The sequence below is a fragment of the Haemaphysalis longicornis genome, unplaced genomic scaffold (genome assembly GCF_048455015.1).
Source record: "Haemaphysalis longicornis isolate Haplotype H1 unplaced genomic scaffold, Haemaphysalis longicornis Haplotype H1 scaffold_3, whole genome shotgun sequence".
Taxonomy (NCBI): domain Eukaryota; kingdom Metazoa; phylum Arthropoda; class Arachnida; order Ixodida; family Ixodidae; genus Haemaphysalis; species Haemaphysalis longicornis.
This window is the reverse complement of record NW_027526335.1, coordinates 9,456,383-9,472,700: the sequence shown is the minus strand read 5'-3', so window position 1 is coordinate 9,472,700 and position 16,318 is coordinate 9,456,383. Positions and strand designations below refer to the sequence as shown.

General features: G+C 46.6%; 1 protein-coding gene across 1 annotated transcript in view; it reads right to left on the bottom strand.

The window, feature by feature from the left end:
* LOC144173930 (CD151 antigen-like) overlaps window positions 1–5,448 on the bottom strand; it is a 93,571-nt gene extending 88,123 nt beyond the window's left edge. Inside the window, exon 1 of the mRNA XM_077702277.1 lies at window positions 5,056–5,448. The gene's annotated coding sequence lies outside the window, so the exon portion shown is untranslated. The remainder of the gene's footprint in view (window positions 1–5,055) is intronic.
* Window positions 5,449–16,318: the final 10,870 nt, after the last annotated feature.

The following is a 16,318-nucleotide window of genomic DNA, read 5'->3' as shown; positions in this document are numbered from 1 at the left end:
GACTGTGTTCCCGGGCAGCGAGTTCGCGGGCGGCTTCGTGTGCGGCGGTTTTGGGTCAGCTTATAACAGTATGGCCCGGGGGCCACACAATGTTGATATTGCAGACGGGACTCCAAACGGGGCACTGGGTATGATCGACAGCTGCGCTAGGGACTCGTACGAGCGTGGTAAATTTGAATGACGTACTTAACGCTAAAGTAAAGTAAGCAAGCTAAAGCAATACAACGAATACGAGCCAAACAACGCCTGGGGGTCCCGACAATATATGTCCAAATACAGAGAACCCATGACGATACAGGGAAAGCAACGACGTGCCGCACATGCTTTCGCTTGAGGAAGTATACAGTTCGCAGCGGTGCAAGCAAAGACACAGAATTTTTTTTTTTTCTTTTTCGCGGAGCACAAAAATTCGTTTTGGTACCAGATATTGGGCGTGATGAAATATGGGCCCGTGACAGTGCTCGGTTCTTGGATAGTGTTGTGTTGCAGGCTGTTTGCCTGCTGGTCTGCAGCGGCTTTTGAATCCCGACGCAGATTTCGCAGCGTTGCCCTCCCGAGGGGCAAGATTGCGAAAGACAGGCTACGAGCGTCGTTCCGTACAAAATGTTCCGCCTATTGTTCCGACACTACCGCCGTTTCTGCACCGTAGGAGTTCCTTCAGTTGCGACATATCACGCAATTGTTCTTAGAGTTCGGAGACCGAGGGACGTGCGATTATTCTGAGTACGGTGCATGTATATCTGCTACGTATGCCGTGGACGTTTAATTAAACATTGGGCCATAAAGCTGACCCATACATTGACTTCTTTGTGGCGTCCACATCAGCAGCCCTGTCTGATGATGAACGGGCTCAGAAGAGTGGAGGACGCGTTTCCGCACCCGGGCAAGAGCTGAAAGAGCTCCGGTACATCGTTTATGCGCTTATTTTTATGTGGCTTCACTGAGGAAACCCGTCTGCCCCCCCCTGCAAAGCTTGATGTATCACGCTTCCGTCGCTTAAAAAAATTCTGGTCGGTATAAAAGGCGCTAGAGCGTTCAACTTTGATATCAGACAATATTGCCCTTAGAAAAATGCCTTCCGAGTAATGCACGTGTGTTCGGCAGTGAAGCACACTTTACAGGGCCTCGGCGTATACGGCGCTACTCCTTTTTTTAGTTCCGTGTTTTTGTCATGTGGTACATGAAAGGAGGTTTAAAGAACAAATAGAGAAGAAAGTAGAAAAGTAAAAGAAAGAGGGGGCACGAAAACCACAGACAGTGGGGAAAGCGATAAGCGTGGTCGAGTGTATAGGTGTATAGTGTACAAGCATGCATCCATGCAGTCCATATGTACTTGACCTCAGATTGCCCCGGGTGACGTCCAACGTATTGCGGACGGTGTCCTTATTATGCAGACAGCTTCGCTAGGTTGTCTGCGAGAGAGAGAGCTGCCCGTTTGTTCAGATGAAAGACGTTGATTTGAGAAGCGATGTACCGCGTCTCCTCCTGCGGCCGTTTCTTCAGGACACGAACCTCGGCGACATTTGGTGACAACTATGGGCTTTGTTCAAGGCACGGCTGAAGAGTTCGCTCTACATTTTGTTTTAAAACGAAAGCTTCGCAAACATTGTAATCAGCGTAAAGCAAATTTCGTGTCCTGCAGCGAACAAATAATAATAAAAAAAAACTATGGTTGATTCCTCTGTCATAGGAATCGGTGAAACACGAAAGTGAAATGTGCAGCGAAATCTGCAGCTGAGCATAATTTGCCCGTTGGCGACTGCCTTGTGGGTGTGCTTGGCGAGCGACGTCCTGCTGGCGGGTCGCTTCGGCAAAGGTGTACTGGCGTCATATCCGTGACGGATATGACGTCAGTGAAATTTTGGTGTATCCCGGCATAAAACACTTTCGTGTTAAAATATAAAACCCAGAAACGAACAACCCTAAGTATAACGTACTCTTTAGTACTAAAGGTTGCTTCCCCGCAAGAAGACCCTTTGTGCAGGGGTGCACCCTTTACAGGCCGCTTGCTTCGTTGTTCTGGCGTCCCTTCCGTGACGGATATGACATATGCGAAATCTTCGTGTGTCCACGAATAAAACACTTTCATGTTTAAAGAGAATCGTTAAATCTGTCCAAACGATAGATTGTGACTGTCTTTGACGCCTCCTACGTGAATATCTTCTGGAGTGTCCAATCTGCAAGTGATAGGTAATACCGGCCAGGTATTTATGAAAATATCTGCAAAACGTGGCTTCTCTAATAAAATAAATAATATAATGAACTTCGGTGCTTTTATAAAGATGGCTTAAATTCGAACATACAACTAAACAAAGTCCGCCCTCAATTTTCTTCAAATTAGGAAAACAATTAAGCGGTAACAAAACTGCGAAAAAAAATGTGAAATATTTTGTTCTCTACGTTCTAGCTGTCTCTGCTTTTCGAACTTTGCGGGCTTATAAAAGAGCGACTGTTCGCACTCTGATGTCACATACTGTCAATCGTGGCCGAGTACAGTGCTGCAAGCGCACATAACGCGAATTAACCCCCCTCCCCCCCTTAAATGAGAGCACATGTTTTAACCAAAGAACATGCACAACATGGCATCGCTCGACAGGAATGCGATGCGACGTCCATAGTGATAAAGCGTGGACATACGATCGCTAAAAATGTAAATGTTCTGCGAACACCCTAGCGCACTACAAAGCACTGAATAGTATGCATCATTTCACCACGTCTGTTCTAATCTACTAATTTGAACAGTGCAGATTTACCCAAAAGACGTGCACAGGAAAAGAAAAGTGAACAATTGAGCGTTTGTGTTTCTCCTTCGCTTTCTTGTGTCCCGTGTCAACCTTCACTGTTCAAACTCATGGATCACCAAATAGCCAGAGCCTTCGCTCAACTGCGCGTCTTAATTAATTTCTAAAGCAACGCTTGCGCACGGAATAGTCTGCAGATCTCAAGCCGTGCGGGACCAAAATAACAGTTATTAATGTCGCAAAGTGTCGCTTCCTGGATGCAATAACTTAGCACTATGTTTGCAACTGCTCTTCATTTGCCAAGGCCGCTCGAAGCGGCGCCAGGAAAACATATTGCAATTTTCCTGGAGACACGCGAACCAGGAAAAGACGCGTACGACGTGCAACTCTCACGCGCCAACTTCGTGTGAACAGTCGCGTTTCGCACCTTTCGATGAGGTCACTTCGTATGACTACTATGGGGGTGTTTTATGCAATATTTTGCATGAAAAATGTAGCATGGGCAGAATAAAGCGCATGTGCTTCTTAGCTTCGTGAATTAATTAAGCGCGACTTTCTCGTTACCTTACGTCTGAAAACTTCTCGTATTTTCTCGATTCTAAGCTCTTCTTTTTTTTTTTTTTTAGAACTGTAAAGAATAAAGTGTGGAGGTATGCTTACACTCGAAACACATCCACCTAAATTTGTCAGCCTTACTGAAGTAGGAGTGGGTGCTTAGAGCCGAGAAAATACAGTACTCGGGTATTGACAAGCTACACGTGTACGTGGTCTAACTTTAATTTATCACCATCATCATCAGCAGCAGCCTATCTATGCCCACTGCAGGTTAAAAGCGTCTCCCATAAATCTCCAATTATCCCGGTCCGGTGCTAACTGCGACCAATTTATCACCGCAAACTTCTTGATCTCATCTGCCCACCTAACTTTCTGGCGCGCCACGCTCGCCTTCTCTAGGGGTCCATTCTGTTACCCTTAATGACCAACGGTTATCATGCCTTCGCATTACATGGCCTGCCCATGCGCATTTCTTCTTCTTAATTTCTACTAACATGTCCTTAACACGTGTTTGTTCCCTGGCCCACTCCGCTCTCTTCTCGTCCCTCAATGTTACACCTATCATCTTCCGTTCCATTGCTCGCTGAGTCATCCTCAGTTTCAGTTACATATCCTGGCTGTAATGCCTAAGAGCTTTTTCCTTACTATATTTGGTCCTACAATATTGTGACAATGAGATGGGGGTTTGGTATGAAAGTACCACGAGAGCGTTAGCCTGGCAGTGGAGAAGAGGCGACAAAATCATATGATGTAGAAAATCACCCAGCTGTGCGAATACGGCGGGCAGCAGAATTAAGTACCGGAAAAAAAGCATTGAACTCCGCTACAACGGAAATTCCGCTGTAGGCGACTTGACAGCTGAGTAGTTCACAGCCGTTGCGGTCCCTCTCGAAACGACAGCTCCAGGAAAGGTCACGCCGAAATCAACTGCGACCCAACGTGTTGCTCCTAGCTGGTCATTATTTCTATTTTCAGATGTCCAAAATCGTTACAGGTCGTTCGAAATATGAGGTTGCGAAAACAACGTCTTTCGGCTAAACTTCCGTGTGAGAATTGTAGCGTAAGTGTTCTTTCTCATCTGCGCACGTTCACCTCTACGTACAGTACACGCGCTTAAGACGAACTCAGTTAAGACGAACAACACCTTTGCTCTCTTGTAACGTCCACAAAAACCACAATACAAACGACGTCCGCTTAAGACAAGTTTCTGATAATGGAACGAATTTCCATGGTGCCTTCGAGTTCGTCTTGACGGGAGTGTACAGTATGTATTTGCCTTGGAGGTCATAGGCCCTTTTACTGTACCCCATATGGCCCACGCACACCTCAGTTAAGGTCAGAGATTTTCCGAGGTAGCTAGCAAAAAATAATTATTCATTAAAGTATTCTTGCGCAGTGGCATAAATTAATACAGATCGACTTGTTTGAGAGGCAACTTTATCCCCGTGTGTGTGCTGCCGTGTATTTTAATACGGGCAACAGCTCGGAAGTTAATCTTAGGACGGAAGACTTTTTGTTGCGGGTGTGCCTTTTCGCCACAGGTTTTAAGAATTACGTAAAGGCTCGTGTGTATAAGTGCAATAATAATGCCAACATACACACTTCAAGCGCCAGCTTGGACAGCATATCAAGGTGCTTGCAGATGCTACACGCAACCACGTACGTGGCTACGACAACGAAAGAAGAAACGACGAAACGCATTGTGTCAACTGGACGACGATAGAAAAGAAAAAAAAATGTAATAAAAAACGTAGCCTACCGTTGCGTCAATCCGGGCGGGTCCGGCGTCGCGCGCAGGTGGTACTCCGCTTCTCCGCAAAGGTGTGCGCTTCAGAGAAAAGCGCGCGCCAGCTGTTTACGAGACGTTGGAGATCTGCTGTAGCTCATGGCGAAGCGGGGAATAAAAAAGGACGTCCAGCCTGTAAATTCTGCGCGCACGATCCTTCGCTGTCCTGCGGTGGGCGACGTGTTCGCGCGGAAACAGAAACTACGAAAGCGTGCGGGCGCTACCGGTGAGAACGTGCGGGAAAGACACGCCTTCTCTTAGTCTTGTGTGGTGTGCGTCGATCGGAGAAGCCCTGTTCGCGGCCACCGAGCCAAGCGAACACGCTGCGACCTCGCAAGCGCGCGGTTTCTGCGCAGGTTTCGCGGCGCGACGGCGCGACGCCGCCGCCGCTGGCGGCTGGCTTCAGTTTCCGTGTCGGCCGGCAGCCCTCTAGCGCCACGTTCGGTGGCTCCCAACACTACTCCGTGCCTTCTTAAACGCGGTACGCCGATACCGCGATAGATGGCAGCAGTAAAACTTCTTTTTTTAAAGCGTGTGGTGTAGATTATGATTTATGAGGAATAGGACATCGCTTCCGCTCCCACTCATCGCTACGTTTTTCACTAAAAACGATACGACGTGACCTTCGTTTCGGCACACTTTATCTTGGGTGCATACCTCATATAATAATAACGATTATAAATATATTAGCGCTTGGCGTCGGTTGAAATTTTATGATCCTATTAATCGCAGGATAAAAAAATAACAAGTAAAAATCTGCACATTAAGAATTTGACGCTAAGCTTTATTTTACTGTTGGGCGTCACCGACACGATGAAGTCGAAATAATTTCAAAAAATTGGAGAAGATATATTCTACTTTATTCATTTCACCTCAATCGAAAAATATACCATGTTGTGAAGGAAAGGAATTATCGGCATTTTCCGCCTGCTGCGCGCGTTTGCAGGTTTGTGTACCGTCATTCCACATGCATGCGCGAACACGCAGATGTGTCCGAGACGCATGTAGCCATGCGCGCGTGTTTTGTGAGTGCATACGAAGAACTTTTTTTCTATCGAAATTAGCTTATCAAGCGTCAAAAAGGCGACATGGGAGTGCGCTTTTCGGTGGCGCGCATATTCCCCGCCCCCTCTCCAAGCGGCCACTCAGGAACGGCCTCCGTCCCGTTTAGGCATTTACTCGAAGTCGCAGACAAATTCCCTAACAGATTATTCGCATCCCCTCTGTTTATTTTCGCTTGCGGCCTTCATCACTACATCCACGCAGACTTCTTACAGTTTTTCTCCAAGTTGCTGCGCGTCGATCACCACAACCCACTCAAGTGAGCAATGATCGCTATCGAACGAGCGAAGCAGACTTTACTCCAGTACGATTTGAATACAAAAAAGAATGGGGCCTTCACGTGAAACTAACGAATGCAAGCTTGCCGTTTGGAATTCCATGATGTAACGGCACTTCCACCAGCCCTTTTTTTTTTTTTTAGTAGAACTGTGCGTATATGCCTTGTTATTCTTAACTTCGGTCGCTGAGGTCATTCGCGCAAAACAAAATCATATTTTAGTGCACGCGTCCTCATGCACTGGCTGTAGTTTCTTCAACGCGTTCTTTCTTCGCATTTGTATTTCTGGCATTCGGAAGCCATCTTATCCCTTCGAGTACTTTGCGAGGTACTTGCTTGTGCTAGCAATTTTTTATTATTATTATTTGAGGGGCGCGCTCTCTTCAGAAAAATTAAAGTCGTCCCACTAAACGTGAAAGCTGTCGGAAGTACAGAGCACGTTATTCACCATAATGGGCCGTAGCGCCGTTATCCGCTCACTGCTACCACCCAATACAGTTCAAACTTCCCACCTCTGCAGTGCTCGATCGCCAGCGCCAGCGGGAGTTCTGTTCTTTTTGTGCTTGCTTTTCCTTCCACACGTGCCGGGCTCCGGGGTTGCACTGCCACTTTTTTCCGCTTGTAAAAACTAACGAGCGTTCCGAACTAAATGCACGCGGGTGCTGCCGGTTAGTTACATGTATTTTGCGTCAAATGTACCTGCCGTTTTCTTTGGGCTAAACAACGGGGAGATGTGACAAGCGCCAGCGGTTCTCGAGTTTCGAACGGTTGTGGCTATTTAAACCGCTTGGTTTTCGAAGCCACTGAGGGACGCCCTACCACGGTACGCCGGCCGGGCTCGCCTGATTCCGGCAGTCGCTTGACATCGAGCGTTACAGCGAGCTACGACGACAAGGCGAGCCCCTAAAGTGCTCTGCACTTAAGATATATGAGCAATTCATTGCAGTTTTCACTACGCGTATTTTTGCACGTTTTCACTAATTTCAGCCTTCACTGCAGCAAAGCAGTGCTCGCTGTGGAACACCCTTTAAAGGCAATTCTCCTAATTTTCTTTGATAAATGGGACATAGTCGAAAACGAGTACGTATTCCAAGTTTCGCCCAACTTACTATCGTGACCCGCCGCGGTGGCTCAGTGGCTAAGGCGTTGCGCTGCTGAGCACGAGGTCGCGGGTTCGATTCCCGGCCGCGGCAGCCGCTTTTCTGATGGAGGCGAAAAGCAAAAACGCCCGTGTGTACGAGATTTCGGCGCACGTGAAAGATCCCCAGGTGGTCAAAATTAAACCGGAGCCCTCCACTACGGCGCGCCTCATCGCCTGCGTTGCGTCGGCGCGTTAAACCCCCACAATCAAATCAACTTACTATCGTCTCAGATGTGGGTCCACTGGCTTCAAGGGGTTCCGCGAGAGTGTTTAAGGGGGGCCGGCAACGTCCTTCACCAAATTGTCTCCCCTTTCTTTTTCTTTCTGACCAACCTTGCGGAAACGCAAGAATGGGGCTTTGCGGCATGACACGCGAGTTGGGCGGTGTAGTAAATAAAATGGGTGGTCCGAAAGAAGTTGAAGTTGCACGAGCCCGGGAGCGCGCGCCGAAAAAGGGAAACAGCTAGTGCCGGAGGTGAATATAGGCGGCTGCCTGATGGGCACAAGGAGGGGTACCGATGCGGTGACCAACTGGGAGGCTCCTCGCGATGGCAAGCGAGCGGAACGAGCTTCGGTTGCTGGTCAAGTGGCGACTGGTCGGAGTTCGGTCAAGTGGGGATCGAACGCGGCGCAAAGTTGAACAGAGATTTCAGCAGCTTCTAACACTTTATTGCGTGTCGTTTTTATATTTATTTTTTGTTACTGTCTGACTGTTGTCTTCACAATCTCTCACATTCACCCCAAATCACTGTGATCATCCCACGGTGTAAAATATTCTTACACCGTGGATCATCCCTATCGGGTGTAGCAAGCCCAGCCGATAGCAGGACTAACGTCTACAGTTCACATTAAAATGCCCCCCCCCCCCTCCCCCCTCTCCCTCCCCCTCTCCCTCTCCCTCTCTCCCTCCCTCTCTCTATCTCTCTGTCGCTCTCTCTCAAAAGCATAGAAGAAGATCTAACAAGGCTTTCGCGTTCACATAGAAAGTTCTAACTTGTTCACATAGCAAGCACCATAAAGTTGATGTTTTGCGTTGCACAGCTGCAATGCGGGAAAGCAAGGCACAGAAAGCTGGCATAGAATTTGCTTAGAGGCCACTTTACCTGCAAGAGCAATAATATGCTCCATTTAGGGACGGGAAGGAGGGGAGGGGGAAAATCGGAGGAAGTAGAGGGAGGTAGCGAGGATGGGTGAAGCGAATTCCAACTGTGCCCCACAACTGCAAGAAAGCCAACCGCATCACATTGATGGCCACCGGAGATATACACCTTTTTTTTTTTGGCAAACGAGGATATGCCAAAAGCTGTCTTTGCCGCTTGGCTCTCATATGTTAGCATCAATCTCATCCCCCTTGAGCCTGCAAAGCATTGACAGCGTGCACTGAACAGCTGACCCTCTGCCTTCATGAGAAATCCTCGTGGAATGGACTAATTTTGCAATTCTGCCCCCGAGCACTGAGTAATATGACTGGACAACAAGGTAAATTTTGGAGAGTGCTAACTAGCCACATCATCATCATCATCAGCAGCAGCAGCAGCAGCCTAAGGTCCACTGTAGGACGAAGGCCTCTCCCATTGACCTCCAACCGCTCCTGTACTGCGCCGCTCAAGTTCATTCCTTGCCCCCGAGTTTCCGTATTTCATCGCTCCTTCGTTTTATTGGCCTTCCCCCTCTTCTATACCCATCTCTCGGTATCCATGGGGTTACCCAAATTGCCCACCGTGGTTGTCGGTTCATCTCACTAGACAGCCAGCCAAAGTCTATTTCTTTTTAACACGAATGTATTTTATTCCGGGATACACAAAGATTTAACCTACGTCATATCCGTCACGGAAATGACGCCAGTGAAATGAAGCAAGTGGCCCGTAAAGGGTGCACCCCTGCACACAGGGTCTTCTTGCGGGGAAGCAACCTTTAATATTAAAGAGTACGTTATACTTAGGGTTGTTCGTTCTCGGGTTTTATATTTCAACACGAAAGTGTTTTGTGGAAATGACGTCAGTACACCTTCGCCGAAGCGACCCGCCAGCAGGACGTCGCTAGCCAAGCACACCCGCAAGACAGCCACTGACCCACAGATTATACTCAGCTGCAGATTTCGCTGCACATTTCACTTTCGTGTTTTACTGATTCCTATGACAGAGGAATCAACCACAGTTTTTACTTTATTTTAACTATGATATCTTCTCTGTTCTCTGATTGAGGTATCTCGTTTTCTGTCCCTCAGTGTTACTCCTAACATTTTTTGTTCCATGGCCCGTTGAGCTAACCTAAGTTTGCTTTCTAGTTTAGTAAGGCGCCAAGTTTCCGCTCCGTATGTCATGATGGCCAAATATGAGATCTAAAATTCCAGTTGTGGTTATTGTTTTGTTTTGAACTACCACCTGCAAGTGCAACCTTGCATGCGCAAGCACACTCAGGACCAATTTCCATGCATTATTCAATTACTCACGTTGTGAAAAGCAGGTTATACAAATAGTCACATAATTTAGGCCTCACAATATTACCTTCACAAGCCAAGCCAGATTATCCCAAAATTGAATTTGGTGCAGCTTTATAATCTTTCTGTCTCTTCCCACAGACACAGATTTCTAGTTGTGTGATAAATGCATCATGCAACGCTGTGGGATGAATGCATGTCTTGCAATTGACTTGGTTTGGTGCTGTGGCAGCAGCCTATGGCCACCTTTCTTTATATAGGACTATGTGAACCAGCTGAATTACTAATTGTGCAGTGTAAAAATTTAATAAACAAAGAAACTAAAAAAATAATTTTCCTTTTGCATCATTTTGTTTACCATATGCCTGATACACACTCCTCTTCTCCCTACACATCTACAGCAAGTTGGTGGAAAGGGGAAAAGAAGCAGCTTGTGCCAATGGACTCCTGGAGTGAGGAGGACACCTAAACACTCTTTTGCAGATGTCAATAAACATTACTCTCTCTACCTCATACTTAAGAGAGTCCGTTCTTTTCCAACCTGCTCAATTATGTTCCTAACTGCAAAACATGAACGTTTTCTTTGCAAGATACAGCTATGTGACAAATCCACAAGGCGCTTCATTTAGAACATTATTTATTCACAACATACATCATGAAGCGCACACAACAGGAGATCCTAAAGCACATTTGTAGGAGTGCATGTTGATGACTACGGAAGAAAAGATGCCACATTTCCACGAGCATGGTACAGTGAAACCCCAATACAAGAGACACTCAAGGCACCCAAGCAATGTGTCTCTCATAACCAAGGTCTCTTGCAATGTTGCTAACATGGCAAACATAAGAAAACCAGCCAAACCGCTTTCATTCAAATGTCTCTTATAACCAAGCGCCTCTTGTAACAATTTTTTACTGCATCAGCAACAGTAAAACATGAATAAATAAGTTTGGGTAAGGTATTATTTTCACCGCAAATGACAAGAGAAAAACGCTGAGCGTAATGATGACACTGGCTGAATGACAATCCTCCTGTAGGGTCTCATGCGGCATTGGGCACAATAAATGAACAACAGTGGAGCTAAGGGAAGAATAGTCATGCCATTGCTTTGGCGCAAATATTTATTGGCCTGTTTATTGGCACGACGGTGAACGGCATATTTTTTCTCAAAGGTGTCAGTGCCTGAAACAGCAATTTATACATACATCCGAAAACTACAGCTGGTTGCAAGCAGGAATGAAAATAGCTTGCCCCGAGTATTTGCCCTCAGCCTGAGGCTGCCGCCATGTGGCAACACCAACATACTTTCCAGTTTACAGAAACCTTGACACAACTACGGAGCACATTTTTCAGTGCGAAGATAAACAAAACTCTAAGAAAGAACACGGGGCAAGCGCTGTTCTTTCTTAGTCTTTGTCTATCTCTGTGCTGAAAAATCTATTCCACAGCTGAGTACCAACTTGCCCAACAGTTTGTAGTACTTCAATGTAGTACTTCGAGGTGACATCAAACCATCATTGGGCCAATTTACTGTACACAGTGAGGAGGAAGGGATGTTGCGCACAGAGCAAGTAATCACTAGTGCAAGAAACAAGGCAGCCATTGTAACTTAGTGAATGCAAAGACATCTCAGATTTGCCTTAGTGCATTCATACCTTGCAGGAAAACACTCGATAGCTGATAACTTTAAAAGACATCTCAGATTTGCCTTAGTGCATTCATACCTTGCAGGAAAACACTCGATAGCTGATAACTTTTATGGGGTGTATAAGGGTCATCGTGACTAGGATTCAAGCCAATTACACCAGGATCACAATAACACAGCGATCAGCAGTTAACGCCGGCAAAGTTGCTGAAACTAACTTCTAGCATTTTGACATGACTAAAATCATATATAGAAATAATCATGGAAATAATCCAACATCTATCCTACAAGCGCTACAACCGGACCGGAGCGGCTAGAAGGAGGAAAGAAATCTTTGGCTCACGTGATAAAAACGTGACGTCACTTGGAGCTCCTAGCTGCTCCTAAGCATATATTTTGGCTCCTAGGGACAACCAGGACAACGACGAAATAGGCGCAGTGTTTCCCTGGGTCCCCGAGTGAACGCTTTGCGCCGTCGATTTGTGTTGATTGCCACTCAAGTACGACCAAAGCAAGCTGTCGCTACGTAAATATGCCGTGAATGTTAAAACTAGTGCGAGCTCAGTATCCGATGATGTGTACTTAAGACATTTCAAGAGAGACTTCCAGCATGGGATCGACGTAGCTCAGCCATGCCGTTTCCGGCGTTTGCTGTCACAGACACCGAAGAGCAGGAAAGAGGACATCTATGCGCACATTTTCCCAGCAAGGTTAGTAACATCGTTATTTTATGTTTGTTGTAGTTTTTGTGTTTATACCACTGTGTGAATTCTGTGTGAAAGCTGCGTGAATTCTTTTGGTTTGCATGGCCGCCTCGGCCTCCTAGCTGTCACTCTCGTTCCCGATCGTATTATAATGTTAACACTTTTCGTACTATCTTGAATACAAAGTTAGCATGCGCTGCATACTTGGGCGAGGAACAGACAGTGGAAAAAGACAAACCAGTCGTTGGTGCGCAAACCAATAGTTTAGGGTTTCCAACGCGTGATTTGTCTTTTCCCACTGACCCCGTTTCTCGTTCAAGTGTGAAGCACATGCAAAATTCAAATTACGATGCTATGTCCCCACACGCTCCGGCCGCAATTTCAAGCGTTTCATTGTTGTTCATTTTGTGTAGGAGCCCGTAACATTGCTCAAGGCTGATCGAGCCGGTGGCGTACTGTACTCAGCGCAGTCGGGGATGTCTGAGGTGGAGTGTCTCGAACGTAAGTATGCATGTGTTTGATGTGTGTGATGCGTGTGTTTGACGCATCAGAGCTTTAGCTGTTCGTGCAGTTAAGTTGCATTACGGCGTGGGAGTATGTTTGATGTGTGTGATGCGTGTGTTTGACGCATCAGAGTTCTAGCTGTTCGTGCAGTTACGTTGCATTACGGCGTGGGAGTATGAATGGGAAATGTCGCTTTTGTACTGGAAGCGTAAGAATATCGCTGCCAAAAAAAAAAAAAGACGCCGTGAAATTGTTAGCCAAAATACTAGGAAAAGGGAGAGAGAGAGAGATGATAGAACAAGTGATGGCGCCAGAATCATAGCGTCCGAGGGGCTGTGAAGGTTACGCGGCATTTTGGGCACGTCACAAAAAGGCACCAGGAACAACTGCCAGAAAAAAATTGTACATTGAAAGTGAAGGGAAGAAGCCAGAGGCGTCGTAACAGGGGGTGCAGGGGGAGCGATGGCTCCCCCTCTTTTACAGGTGGGCTAGCACGGCTCCCCCAGTCAAGGGGCACCCGGAGACTGCTGCTGAGCCACAGACGGCTCCGGGAAGGTCAGGTTTTCTTGCAAAAGGCAAAATTGTTAAGAACCAGGCAATGTTCAGTTGAAATCTCGGAGGCGCCGGTCACTAATTTAACATTTTTTGCCTTTCCGAATGCCCCCAAACTAAAAAACGTCCCCCTCGCGAGGGGCACGATCAAATGCAGAGCATTTCCGGGGGCGCACGACGTTAAGCAGTTTGCGTTACGTTAATGTTGTTGCACTTGTTGCTGTTGGTTGTTGTATTGTAATTAAATGAGGAGACGTAATTACGTGGTCACGTGACATCATTTATTAGCAGGTGGGTATGATTATTATTCTTCTCTTCTCTTCTCTCTCTTTTCTTCTCTGGCTGTTGTTGTTGCGTCGTCGACGTCTAGATGCCTCTGGTTGAGTTAGTCCCCCCATTCGAGGGAGTCGATGGGAGACGTCATTGTTGAAGTTCTTGTTCTTGCTGCTGCTGTATCAGCAGCTTCTTGACGTAGTTTGAATGAGTCAAGGATATAAGGCGCGTTCGTAGCCCTCCATTCTGTGTCGGCTTTGTGGCGCAGTGGGTAGAGCACCATGTACCTTGCGTTCCGCCCGCAGGGTCGTGGGATCGAAACCAGGCGCCGGTAAGTATTATTTTTTTATGTTGTGGTTTGGGGGAGGGGTGCTGACTACTACGGACAACTAGAACGGGTGACATCGTGAGTTAAAGAAATGCTCTGCATTTAAAAAAATAGGGCTTTGGGCGTTCCCCGTCTTCAACAGATATATAGACGAAATGCCTCCATATGAAGCATTTGATAGGCCAATCTCCCATGTCAAATATTCTGTACCTGCGGTATCAATAAAAAAAACGCAGTGTCTAGAGTGCCGTCCGACGGCACTCTAGCTGATCGTAGAGTGCCGTCCTACAACATTCGAGTATTTAACACTAGGCTAGCAGCGGCCGAAGAGTCTGTCGTTGTAGTGTAGAGGATCCGTCTTAACTTTTTGATCCCGAAGTCGGTGGTTCGAGACTGGCTTTTGCCACGGTCGTTTTTTTTTTTTCATTATTTATTTGAAGTGTAATTTCTGTACCTTAGGTTAGTTTTGGTGTTTTAAATGATTTCTTTGTGTGCGTTAGGTTATCGTATGTTATGTTTAGGTTAGGTTGCCTAGCTTTACGTTATCTAGATCGATGTACTGCCAGGCGAGGCAATTTTGCCACAAAACGCCAGTGGACGTCGATATAGTGGAGTGCTTATAATACCGTCGGACGGCACTCTAGACACGGCCATAAAAAAATCGACTGGTTTTACCCTTCGTGCCTTGATCATACTATCGGGATACTATAGCCGGCTTCATTGGGCATACGAGCAATGCAGTTCTACCTGGATGTAAGGAAGTCGAGGAGGAGGAGGAGGAATAAGTGTTTATTCCACGAGCGCTGGTGCTGCTGTTAGGGAAGAAAGTTCGCAATTTTTCGTTACATCCAGGTTGTCGTTACATGTAGGTTTCGAGTTAAGGCTCGCGGGAATGAAGCAGAAACAAAGCCAGAATGGTAGACATAATGAAGATTATCTCACCCTGCATGAATTCATTTCCCAGCGAAAAACAGCGTGAGTTGCGCCTGCTGCTTTCGCACGAGCTTAGGCACTCAACGGCGTTACAAGAAGCAAGATCACTTCGCAGTATTAGCAAATGCAACTTAGGTATCACTTTCGCCATTTCACACTTTTCGATGCCTTCACGCGTTTTGTACCGGGTGGCGACATTCTTCTTTCTCGCCGGAGGAGACGGCATTTAAAATCGTGCGCGTGTCTTGAAACGACACAACTTCTTGTTTTCTGGCAGCAGAACTCATACCCGACGAACCGACACCACATATAGCAATGGAGACGCGCGACTACACGCCGGCAGGACGGCCTACCACCTCGAGATGTATGTCTCGAACAGAAACCGCACGCACACTTGTAAACGCACGGTAGTTTTAGGTGCGGGCGAGAAATAACATGGTGTAGTTACTCTTGCTACTTGGTGTGGTGTCACGCTACACAAGCAAAATTAGAAGTGGATGCTACTTTAGCCACGGGATGGTGCTGGCCGCTCCTTTCATCATCATCATCAAGACGAATTTCGTTTTAAGGGGATTCCATATACTCTTTCATTGCTGCTGGCTCTTTGCAGTAGTGCTAGTATTCAATAATTTAGTTCACTTCTCCGGCCGGTTTTTGAGCAAACACGCAAAGGCAATGACTGAGCCGCTTGCAGACCTCGTTACATCAAGGTTAACCGCCGCAACGTTTCGTCACGTACAGGTCGCAAACACATGGGCTTCAATGGGGCTGGAAATGGGCAATTGAAAAATTTGGTTAAATCCAGGAATTCGTTACATAGAAGATCGTTACATCCAGGTTTAACTGTATCTTTTTAGCTAACCAGCTGAGATTTCTTAGGAAATCGTGGTTCACGGAGTGGCTTGCACCAATCGCATAATCGTCCACAAGCCGTAAGTGGAGAATTAGCAGTGCGGCTATACATTTATATATCACAAAATACTATCACGTGAAGAAAACAAAGAGAGCTGTGGGCCCAACCTCCGAAGAAAAAGAAATACCAGCTGTGCGGGCTCTCTCATGGCCGACATCGTGTACATAGTGTAAATACATCGCTCCCATCTTTTATGGTTCATTTCCTGCCTCCTGCCGCCACGTAACAATATGAACGCCTCCGTATCATACCACCGCAATTTTCCCAATGGCACACCAGGCAATCATTCGGAACAAAATTGAAGCAAATGATCCGTCGGGCATACACGTACTCTAATACCATAACACACATGGTTTGATCTACAGTATACATTTTAACGCATAGCACAAGTTCTTTCTTAAACCGATCTGTGTATTTAACTCCCTTGATTTATAAATATCCATCGTGCAAGCCTTCGTTTGGT